This window comes from Lepus europaeus, chromosome 10 (assembly GCF_033115175.1).
Source record: "Lepus europaeus isolate LE1 chromosome 10, mLepTim1.pri, whole genome shotgun sequence".
NCBI lineage: Eukaryota > Metazoa > Chordata > Mammalia > Lagomorpha > Leporidae > Lepus > Lepus europaeus.
In genome coordinates this window covers 124,214,621-124,227,180 of record NC_084836.1, presented here as the reverse complement: position 1 = coordinate 124,227,180, position 12,560 = coordinate 124,214,621, and the positions used below count along the sequence as shown (strand labels likewise).

At 62.1% G+C, this 12,560-nt stretch overlaps 1 protein-coding gene across 3 annotated transcripts in view; it reads right to left on the bottom strand.

The window, feature by feature from the left end:
- The window catches only part of CDH4 (cadherin 4), a 309,328-nt gene that overhangs the window by 30,759 nt on the left and 266,009 nt on the right, over positions 1–12,560 (bottom strand). The window lies entirely within an intron of this gene.

The window sequence follows — 12,560 nt, the reverse complement described above, 5'->3', positions numbered from 1 at the left end:
TGCAAAGGGAGGGCCTCGGGGCCGGCGCTGTGGCGTAGCGGGTAAAGCCACTGACTGCGGCACTGGCATCCCACGTGGGTGCCGGTTCCAGTCCCGGCTGATCCACTTCCGACCCAGCTCCCTGCTAATGCTCCTGGGAAAGCAGTGGAAGATGGCCGAGTGCTGGGACCGCACCCTTGTGGGAGACCTGGAAGAGGCTCCTCGCTCCTGGTTCTGGCCCGGCACACTCCCTGCCATTGCGGCCATTTGGGGAGTGAACAAGAGCATGGAAGATCTCTCTCTATTTCTCCATCTCTCTCTCTGTAACTCCTTCAAATATATAAATAAAATAAAGATTTTAAACAAGGGAGGGTCTCAGAGGTACGTCATAAGAAAAACAAGACCCCATTCAGACTGGGTATACAGAAGGTGCATAATAAGTTCTTGAGCAAGACACAATGGGGAGCAACCCTAGCCGTGACCCCTTGGGGGGCCTAGGTGTGGGAACGTAGAGGTAGGGAGTGACTCCAGGGGCATGATGGGACACGTGGCCATGAGCGTTTCCTGGCCGACGAGGTTGGACCCAGGGTGCAGGTGCACTGTTCCCGCCTACTCCCATTCGTTGGGGGTCAGGGTCTGCAGTGGGTGCTGCCAGCCCCCTGCCTCTGAGCTCGGAGTTCAGTCACCCAGGCCTGCTTGCCCTGGGGAGGTCATGACCAGGACGGCCCTGGCCCTGTGCAGCGATGGATGGTTGATGTGTTTTGAGCCTGTGATGGGGCAGGGGTGTGTGTGGGGGTCACACAGGCTGTGTCCCTCCTGTTGTGTTTGGCTGGGCCAGCATTGAGGTCGGGCTGTGGACAGTCCATGGCCATGAGGGAGCAGATGGCGGGACAGGGCCGCCCTGGAGGAAGCGGAACCGAGGGGCACTCCGGGGGCCGCCTCTCCCGAGAGGAGGGCCTGGAGCCCCTGGATCAAGCCACAGCCGAAGGTGCTGCCCAACGACTGAACGTTCAGCCATGCGTCTCTTCCTGTCCCACGCCTTTCCATCACGTGCAGCCCCGAGTCCCGACAGCCACACGCTCCCAGCCCTGCGCCGGCGCCCGCTGCTGGAGTCTTGCCTCTTCCTGGTTCCGTGCTCTTAGCTTGGTTCCGTGTTCCCTGGTGTGGGAACCGCTCGCTGTCCCCGCCTCCCAGGGCACCAGGCACTCAGGAAGAAAGAGCCACAAATCCTTCCTCAAACTTGCCTGCTCCGAGAGAATGTTCTGGAAGCAGCACACTGCGCAGGCACCTGGGGTCCAGCCTGCCTGTGTCTGTCCTGCAGGCTTCTACTTGCTGCCCACAAGGCCCCCGGGCCACCTGGGCTCACCCTTCCCTGGGCAAGGGCACCTGTGGTCCCCGGGGGGCAGCTCCGATCCCACATGGCCACCAGAGCTGCTCAGTAGTTTCTGGCTAATTATAAATGCATGAAATCTCAGCTGCCATTTTTTTTCTAAGCTCAGGAATTTGCTTTTGAAAACCAAGCGAGATACCTTGGACAATTTTCTTCTCTGGTTGCAGTAGCCAGCACAGTCGCGGCAGAAGCGGAGACAGTGAGGACCCCAGCCCCGACGCCTGCCCGAGGCTGGGACGGCGGCCTTCCAGCCAAACGGCCTGAATTCGGCTCATCCACTCATTCGGGGGGCAGAGCCCCCCTCCACTGGTTCACTCCCCACAGGCCTGCGGGGCTGGGGCCTGGCCAGGCCGAAGCAGACGCCAAGAACTTCGGCCATGCCACCCTGAATGTGCCTGATCTCATTGGATCTCGGTACCAACAGACCGAGTGTACGCACGGTCAAAACCCAGACTGTATGGAAAAGCAGGGCCCGGACCCCCAACGGCCTGACCCCCAGGAAGTCCAACCCTCTGCACACCAGCACCACAGGCATCGCTGTCCTCACCGAGCTCCTGGGACCAGCCCTCCACCCACACCACGCAGTCAGGACCCCAGCCGTCACCACAGTGACCAGCGGGGACCCCAGCCGTCACCCACAGTGACCAGCCCAGGACCCACAGAGACCAGCGGGGACCCCAGCCATCACCCACAGTGACCAGCCCAGGACCCACAGTGACTAGCCGGGACCCCAGCTGTCACCATAGTGACCAGCCGTCACCACAGTGACCAGCGGGGACCCCAGCCATCACCCACAGTGACCAGCCCGGGACCCACAGTGACCAGCCGGGACCCCAGCATCACCTAAGGTCCCCAGCCGGGGACCCCAGCCATCACCCACAGTGACCAGCCGGGACCCACAGTGACCGGCCGGGACCCCAGCCGTCACCCACAGTGACCAGCCGGGACCCCAGCCATCACCCACAGTGACCAGTGGGGACCCCAGCCATCACCCACAGTGACCAGCCCATCACCCACAGTGACCAGCCGGGACCCCAGCCGTCACCCACAGTGACCAGCCGGGACCCCAGCCATCACCCACAGTGACCAGTGGGGACCCCAGCCATCACCCACAGTGACCAGCCCATCACCCACAGTGACCAGCGGGGACCCCAGCCATCACCCACAGTGACCAGTGGGGACCCCAGCCATCACCCACAGTGACCAGCCCATCACCCACAGTGACCAGTGGAGACCCCAGCCATCACCCACAGTGACCAGCCGGGACCCCAGCCGTCACCACAGTGACCAGCCGGGACCCCAGCCGTCACCACAGTGACCAGCCCAGGACCCACAGTGACCAGCGGGGACCCACAGTGACCAGCCGGGACCTCAGCCATCACCACAGTGACCAGCCGGGACCCCAGCCGCCGTCCTGAGGACGCTGTTCTGAGTGAGACTGGGAGGTGGCCAGGCCCTGCCTCTCCTGAAAGTCCAGGAAGCCAAATGGTCACCTCTGACCTCTGACCTCCCACCCCTGACATGTGGCCCCAAGTATCTGGCACCTGGCTACTCACTGACCGTCCACTGCCCTGAGCTTTGGCTTCACTTCCTTCGGAGACGAGCCAGAGCCCATTCGACGGGTCCCCCGAGCCACCACAGAGGAGCCCCCGGTGGTGAGCCCCGTGCAGCCTGCCTGGCTAGCAGCCCAGGCCCTTCTGTGAAGCCCCCTCCTCCGCCGGCCTCCAGGCCTGCCAGGCCGCGTCTCCGCGGTCACTTCTGGCTCGTGCTGGTTTGCTCTCTGCGCATGTCACATTGTCACCAGTGGCAACTGGACAGCAGCACCTGCAGCCTGGCTGCAGGTGAGTTGGATTGGATGAGTGCGCTCGGGTGGCCCCCGGCAGGGCCACGGCGGCTGTGCCAGGAGGGACCCTGATGGGCACATGCGCTCCCTCTGGCCATGTGACGCTTTGTGCCACCACAGGACGCTGCCAGCAGGGGCTGCCCCCGCTGTTGAGCCCCAGGACGACCCCATCATGGACCGCAGCCTCCTAAACCAGGAGCCGCAGCACCGCCCCCTTCACACGTGGCTCGTCTGGGGCACGTGCTGAGTCCAGGGAAGCCGTCCACAGTCACGTCCGAGGTCCAGCGGGGCGCGAGCTGTGCAGGGACAGAATCACAGCCGGCCACGCCCGGGGAGCCCCTGCTGACGCCAACCTGACCGTGGGAGGGCCGGGGGTGACAGCTAGGAGCTTGCACGGGAGCGCGCGGTGTCCTGGGTCCCAGCCCTGGCCCTTCCCCGGCTGTCCTGACCCCCCCAGAGCCCTCTGCTGGGGTCTGCTGACGTCTGCTGGGGGAGCTGGTGACTGCTCCGTGCACGGCACCTCTGCCGTCCCCCGTGGGCTGGCACAGCCACCTTCCTCCTCTTCTGGCGAGCAGGGCCTCCCTGAGCGTCTGGGATGGCGGGAACCTGGCTGCCAGTGTCCCCTGCTGACCCGCTCACCTCCCCTGCCCGGCCGGAGCTGAGGCAGCACTGGGCTGTGAGCCCCGGGCCGCCCCTCCCACCATGCTGGGAAAGCCGTGGGAGGGGCCCTTGGCAGAGAGGTGGGCCGGTGGCTCCTCACCACGTTGGCACCGAGGGTGCTCATGTTGGGGGCGTCTGTGCTGAAGGGGCACTAAGCTGAGTCCCCGTCTTGAGGCTCAGGCAAGAAGGAGGGAGCCGGCCCAGGCCCCTCTCCCGCTGGGGGGCGTGCAGTTTGCCAGCAGGTGCGGTGGCAAGGGGGGGCCGCCTCTGCACCAGGCTCCAGGTGAGGGAGGCTGCCTCTCCCCTGGTGGCGCCGGCGTCTGCCTGTAGATGGCGCTCACAGATGGGCAGAGCAGGGTGTGGGGCAGAGCAGGGTGTGGGGCAGAGCAGGTGCTCCCCCCCACGCCGGCCTCGGAATTCCTGTGGCAGGGCTGCCAGGCGCCTTCGAGGATTAATTTCACAAGCCTTAAACTGCAGTTTAATTTGAAAACCAATTCAGCCCCGTAACTGGCTTTCTGCTGAGACCATTGGGGATAAAGATTTAAGTTCTTAATATTCAGACGATCGTCGAGGGCCCAGCCGTCCATCTCGGGGCTCCGGGGCTCCCCGCACGGGAGTGAAATGAAGGAAGCGAGGGGGCCCCCTGGTGGCGGGAGCTATGGAAGCGAACGTCTGGGTTGCCTGGTAAAGGCCGCCTTGGCTGGGCCTGCAGCGCGAGTTCTCTGCTATTTAATATCTAAAATGACATTCATTTCGAGGTTTGTAACACAGGCCTCCCTGCGGTTTTGGGGGCTAGGTGGGACGGACAATTCAGTTAGAGACTTTTAGTTAAGAAATAATCAGTACGGGGCATCTTCTCACAGGCACAGAGCCCGGCCCGCACCACCCTGGGCCGGGACGATGCGGCCGCAATGCCGGTTTGCAGCCAGAACGTGTGACCGTGGAGACGGACTGCCCGGCGCGGTTCCCGAGCTGCTCCTGGGCCCGCGAGCTCCTTATCCGAGGCCTTGAGAACAAGAAGGAAAGCAGGCCCCAGGTGAGTGATTCAGGGGACTTGGCAGGACAAATGCCCACTGCTCCCTGCTGCCCTCAACCCGGGGCTGAGCCACAGGCCTGGCGGCCCTGCCTCCCCGCTCTGCGTCCATGCAGACCCCAGGTGGTCCCCACGTAGCCCCCCTCCCCGAGCTCCCTCGGACTTCCGGTACTCAGCCCTGGGCTCGTCCGCCCCGTCCAGATGCCCCCGAGCCGCCACCCACGCCCACCCCTGCCCAGGCGCACGGGGCGAGGAAGGGCGGGCAGCCTAGGGGTGGTGACCACGGCCGACTGAGCACTCGTAGCCTGGAGGACGGCGTGGGGAGGCTGGCCCGGGGCAGCAGGTGCTGACGTGTTTGCAGAGGTGGGTGGGAGCCGCGTCGAGGTGAGGGGAGGACGTTCCAGGCCGAGGGCACGGCGGGGCACAGAGCTGCTGTCGGGCACAGCACGGTGATCCTGGGCCTCCTGATGACATAATGCCAGGATGTGCCAGCAGGGACCGGCCCGGTGACAGCGCGGCTCAGGGAACTGTGTTGGGGTGGGGTGGGGGTAGGGGTGGAATGGGCGTGGCGGCCTTGAGGGCAGCCCTGGCTTGTGCCAACGCAGCAGGGGCTCCGCCAGGCCTGTGGGTGCTCGCTCTGTGACTTCCCCGGGTCGCTGTTGTTTGCTGGGCCGCCTCCTTCCTGGGAAATCTGCCCTTGGGCTGCAGGGAGCAGGTGCTGGCCTGGGACCTGCTGGTGTGGGGCGGGACCTGCTGGTATGGGGTGGGGCAGCCTTGCAGCCTGGCCTCTGGTTGGCCATTGCACGTGTCCTTCCAGGGCAGGGTCAGGCCTCCGAGAAACCCCGGCCTGTGCCTGGCCTCCTCGGGGAGTGGGCGGGTCCCCAGCAGCTCACTGGCACCAGCGTCTCTCAGGGGGATGCCCCTGCTGCTGGCCCACCCCAGGCCAGAAACTGCTGTTCTTGGTGTTCGGCCAAGTGGGAATTCGTGATAACTCGGAAGAGCGCCACTCTGAGCGACAGCTGCGACACCAGGGCGGCCGGGGGCCGTAACCCCGAGGACAGCAGTGTCTGGACGCGTCCCACACGTGATCAGGGAGGGGTGGTTTGGGGGTGGTGGGGTGGTGGGGGTGGTGGGGGCTGGGGGAGTGGGAGGGCTGGGGAGTGGGAGGGTGGGGGTGGTAGAACTTAGAACTCTGCTGATCGGTCAGCACCTGCCGCTGACGACCACGGAGCGCGACTCCCCCCCTCCCTGCCCCACGACGGGGCTGTTATCTCCCACTTTGCTGCGAGGTAAGAGACAGGGGCCGCCCGTGGGCACCCTGTGGCTGCACGGGCCCGGCTGTGAGAGCGCAGCCTGCGCCCAGCCATCTCCTGCACTCTGCCCTGCGGAGCCAGCACCAGGACGGGGAGGTGCGGGCAGAGGACCCAGGGCCGAGCTCAGAGAGCCGGGAACGGACCCCTGCCCAGCAACGTGTGACAAGGACACGAAGAGATCTGAGGCAGAGGCACAGCCTCCACGCGGGCCTGTGACAGAAATGAACCCGGACGTGGCTCACGGCTCAAGTGCGGCTCAGACCTGCCGTGGGGCGTCCAGCAAAGCGCACAGGCCCACCGCCAGGACACAGCCGACTGTGAGACAGAAAGCACACCCACCGCAGAGGATCACGGGCACAGCCGCCTGTGAGGGGACAACCACGTAACGCACAGCACGGCCCCCTGGGAGGCGCCAGCCCCGGACGCTGGGAGAACCAAGGCCGCTCCGGAGGGCTCAGTGGGTGGAGGCTCAGACACCAGTCCCGAGCCCGCCCCTAGGAGGAACGGCAAACACTGGCCTTCGTCAAAATTATGTTTCTGCCTCACAGGTGGGGGAGGGAGAGGAAGCTCCCACGTGGCCAGGGCCGTGGTGCTGGGCTGCGTCAGGAATCTGCAGGGCTCGGCAGCCACCGGGCACGCTGAGTGGGGTGGGGACAGTGGCAGGGACAGTGGCCGGGGACACGTGGACGGCAGACACGACAGCACAGCTGTTCGGGTTCGTGCTCCATCGGGGATTACGGGGAGGCAGCACCGCACAGCCACCGGCGTGGCCCGAACCAAGGACAAGTGCACCGGGCACAGCTGGGAGGCAGAGACCGTCCGCACGCCTGGGGAGGCGGCAGCGGGAGAGGCACGGCCCCGCCCGTCAGGCACGAGGGCTCCTGCCAAGCTGCCCGCCTGCCTCACCCGGCTGGGCAGCTGCGTCCTCGGGGCACTTTTCCCAGGGCAGCCAGGACCTGTCCCCCAATGATGCCCCCGGCAGCTCCATTCACCACGGCCCCGGCCCAGGAAGCCGAGGCCCTTCCACGGGCAAGTGGGCACAGGGCGCTTTACATGGACACCGTGGACGTCCACCCAGCCGAGCGTGTAGGGTCCACAGCATGGACGTCCACCCAGTGAAATGTGTCAGGTCCACGCCACAGACGTCCACCCAGCAAAATGCCAGGTCCACGCCATGGCGTCCACCCAGCGAAACATCTCAGGTCCACACCTCGGACGTCCACCCAGCAGAGTGTGTAGGGTCCACACCTCGGACGTCCACCCAGCAGAGCGTGTTGGGTCCACGCCACATAATTCCACGAAGCACACAGCAAAAACCTGCTCCATCCTCACCATGGAATCCGCTCGGCGGTGCTTTGGGCCGTGGAATTCCACGTGTGGCTTCCAGCCATTCCGCGGGGTCCGCCCAGCCAGAGCTGTGCTGCGTGCAAACAGCAGTCACACACGGGAGCACAGTGTTGTGATTCCACTCAGACCAATCAGAGAGCTGGGGGGACAGATGAGCGGGTGCCGGGGGCGGGGGCAGGGGCGGGGGGCTGTGGCTATGAGGGCAGCGGGGTGGGGGGGCCTTAGGTGCTCCGGGTGTTGTCGGTGCTGCCCAAGCTGCTGACGTGAGGAACTCAGCACACACCCAGAGACACACTCACACGGACTCACACTCACAGACACACAATTCACACTCACAGTATACACACACTCAGAGACACACAGACAACACACACGGTTCACACAGCACTCACACTCAGAGACACACACAGACTCACACAGACAACACACACGATTCACACTCACAGTATACACACACTCAGACACACAGACAACACACACGGTTCACACAGCACTCACACTCAGAGACACACACAGACTCACACAGACAACACACATGATTCACACAGCACTCACACTCAGAGACACACTCACACGGACTCACACTCACAGACACACAATTCACGCTCACAGTATACACACACTCAGACACACAGACAACACACACGGTTCACACAGCACTCACACTCAGAGACACACACAGACTCACACAGACAACACACACGATTCACACTCACAGTATACACACACTCAGACACACAGACAGCACACACGGTTCACACTCACAGTATACACACACTCAGACACACAGACAACACACACGGTTCACACAGCACTCACACTCAGAGACACACACAGACTCACACAGACAACACACATGATTCACACAGCACTCACACTCAGAGACACACTCACACGGACTCACACTCACAGACACACAATTCACGCTCACAGTATACACACACTCAGACACACAGACAACACACACGGTTCACACAGCACTCACACTCAGAGACACACACAGACTCACACAGACAACACACACGATTCACACTCACAGTATACACACACTCAGACACACAGACAGCACACACGGTTCACACTCACAGTATACACACACTCAGACACACAGACAACACACATGATTCACACAGCACTCACACTCAGAGACACACACAGACTCACACAGATAACACACGATTCACACAGTATACACACACTAAGAGACACACAGACAACACACATGATTCACACAGCACACACACTCAGAGACACACTCACACGGACTCACACAGACAACACACACGATTCACACAGCACTCACACTCAGAGACACACTCACATGGACTCACACTCACAGACAATATACAGAAAGATGCACACTCACACTCAATACACAGAGACACACTCACACAGACTCACAGACAATATACAAACAGAAAGATTCACACACTCAATACACTCAGAGATACACTCACATAGACACTCAGACACAGACTCACAGACATAATACACAGAAACACACACTCACACTCAGAGACACACTCACATGGACTCACACTCACAGACATAATTACAGACTCACATTCATAATACTGAGTACACAGAAACACAGATTCACAGACACTCAATACACACACTCAGTCACACACTCCGAGATACACTCACATAGACACACAGGTACAACCACGTACTCACATTCACAATACTCAGCACACAGAAACAGATTCATGGACACACACTCAATACACACTCACACAGACTCATATCCACACATACATAATACACACTCACAGAAACACAGATCACACGCCCAATACACACTCACAGAGATACACTCACACTAATATACACAACCACACTGACAGATATAATACACACACTCACAGAAACACAGGTTCACACACACACTCTACACACTCAGAGATACACTCATACCCATATACACTCAATACAGATGGACACACTCAAAACACACTCACACACACTCAGAGACACACTGATACTCACGTAGACACACACTCGGATGCTTACTCAGGGATACTCTCACATTCACACTCACACTCACACACACATACATGTGCACACACACTCATAGATACACACTCACAGACACACTCACATATACTCAATAGACTCAGACACACAAACACTTGGATACGCTCACACACACAGGTTTACACTCACACACAGACACACACAATACCCCCAGACACACCCTCACACAGACACACTCACTGAGAAACTCCAATGTCCTGACACACACACTCATATGCAGATTCACACTCACGCACACACACACATACTGACAGACACACAGACACATACAAACATGCACAGATACACAGACTCACACGCATGAACATGTGGATGCACGCTCTTACTCCTACAGATACACACTTACACAGACACACAGAGACACACAGTCACACACACGTACACACAGAGACACAAACGAGTGCGAGGGACACAGTGAGGTCTGAGCAAGCTGTGGGCTGTGCCAGTGCCAGCTTCCTGGTTGTGGGCACCCTGAGTGTGAGTGTGTATTGAGTGTGTCTCTGTATATGATGTCTGTGTGTGAGTGTATCTCTGAATGTGAGTGTGTATTGTGTGTCTATGAATCTGTCCTTCTGTGGACTATGTCTGTGTGAGTTTATGTCTACGTGAGCGCATCTGTGTGATGGCTCTGCGAGACGTCACCCACGGGTCACAGTTACGGAGTTTTACAACTGCGTGTGAATCCACGATTATCTCAAACCAAAACAATTCAGAAGAGGCATTTCTTCCAGTTACAGTGCTACAGGCCTCAGACGAGAGTGGTGAGCCTGGGTGGATGGCGTGAGGGTACAACGCCAGGCCTGCTGTGTCCTGTCTGCCCAGGGCCCCGGGCCCACTGGGAACACATAGCCCCAGGCCCACTGTGCAAACATGGCCCCAGGCCCTTCGGGAATACATATCCCCAGGCCCCCTGGGCACACACAGCCCCAGGCCACATGGCCCCAGGCCCACTGGATACACACAGCCTCAGGCCCACCGGGAACACATAGCCCCGGGCCCACTGGATACACACGTCCCCAGGCCCACTGTGCACATACAGCCCCAGGTCCACTAGATACACATAGCCCCAGGCCCACTGTGGAAACATGGCCCCAGGCCCACCGGGAATACATAGCCCCAGCCCCCAGGGCACACACAGCCCCAGGCCCACTGGGCACACATGGCCCCAGGCCATTGGGCACACATGGCCCCAGGCCCACTGGGCACACACGGCCCCAGGCCATTGGGCACACATGGCCCCAGGCCCACTGTGCACACACAGCCCCAGGCCCAGCAGGCACACTCAGCTCTGGCCTGCCTGGCACACACGGCCCAGGCCCACTGTGCAAACATGGCCCTGGGCCCACTGGACACACACAGCCCCAGGCCCACTGGATATACACAGCCCCAGGCCCACTGTGCACACATGGCCCTGGGCCCACTGGACACACTCAGCCCCAGGCCCAGCAGGCACACTCAGCTCTGGCCTGCCTGGCACACACGGCCCAGGCCCACTGTGCTGTTTCCTGTGGCCCTGTCCCTGGGAAACCCTGAGTCTGGTTCCACTCTGGTGAACGGGAGCTCAGCGGGTCTCACTTCCTCACTGCCAGCACCGGCCTCAGGTCTGCCAGCGATCCCAGCCTCACCCTTCAGTCCTCGCTCCCAAGGTCGCCTCCGAAGCCAGGGAGACCCGGCGGACACGGCCGGGGCCTGCACAGCTACTTGGCCAGAAAGTCGGCTCCGCGGAGGTGCCTGCCGGTGTGGACGGCTGGGGACTCACGCAGACGAGGCTCTGCCCCCACCAGGTGCAAAACACTGCTGTCCTTCTGCCCGGGAAGGCAGGTCAGGGGCCAGGGGTCAGGGGTCAGGGTCGGGACGGGCCCAGGGGGAGCAGCCCTCGGCCGTCTATGGGACTCCTGGCGAGCAGCCCAGGGGCCCAGAGAGAGCAGGGCCTGAGTGAGAGCCCACGCGGCTGGAGGAAGCAGAGCCGGGAGAGCAGAAGCCAGATTCTCCAAGATCCGTCTCGGCCAGGCGGCCTCACCCTCCAGGGCTGCCGCCCGTCTCGGCCAGGCGGCCTCACCCACCGGGGCTGCCGCCCGCCTCGGCCAGGCGGCCTCACCCACCGGGGCTGCCGTCCGTCTCGGCCAGGCGGCCTCACCCACCGGGGCTGCCGTCCGTCTCGGCCAGGCGGCCTCACCCACCGGGGCTGCCGTCCGTCTCGGCCAGGCGGCCTCACCCACCGGGGCTGCCGTCCGTCTCGGCCAGGCGGCCTCACCCACCGGGGCTGCCGTCCGTCTCGGCCTCGCAGCCCCGGGAGCCAGCAGCTCCTTCCCTCTCCAGGGAGTACGAGGACGGTTTCTGCCGCCTGTGGCTGTGACAGGCGTGGAGTGCAGTGGAGTGGGGTGGAGTGGAGGGGGGTGGGGTGGAGTGGGGGCTGTGCCTCGCCCCCAACCCAGTGAGCGCTGCTCTGCCCAGGGCACGGCCGCCGACCTCACACGCCCCCGCAGTCAGCAGTGCCAGCGAGGATTTCATAAGACACAGGGGAGACTGGGGCTGTGCTGCCGAGTCCCCGGGGTGCTGCTGGCTGGGGCCACACCAGGGTCTGGCGCTGGCTGGGGCTGTGGGCGCCCGGGTCCTGACCCAACACTCAGCTTAGTCCACTTCTCTGGGCCCTGGTGTCTACACTGTCAGAGGGGAGGGGGCACCTGCTTCTTGTTGGCTATGTGACGTGGACACACGAGGCGTGACACGCTCACAGGGGCCCAGACTTGGGGACAGAGCTGTTGGGGACTCTGGCCTTCCCTCGCTGCCCTGGAGCCAAATCCAAGGCGTAGCCCACAGTGCTTTCCTCTCTGGCTCTGTCTCCTGCCCCAGGACCTTGACACACGCTCACTCCTCTCCCAGGCTCGGGCACCCTGACCTCCTGGCACTCCAGCCCCCGGCCGACATGTCTCCTCTGCGGAGCGGCCTTCCCCGGTC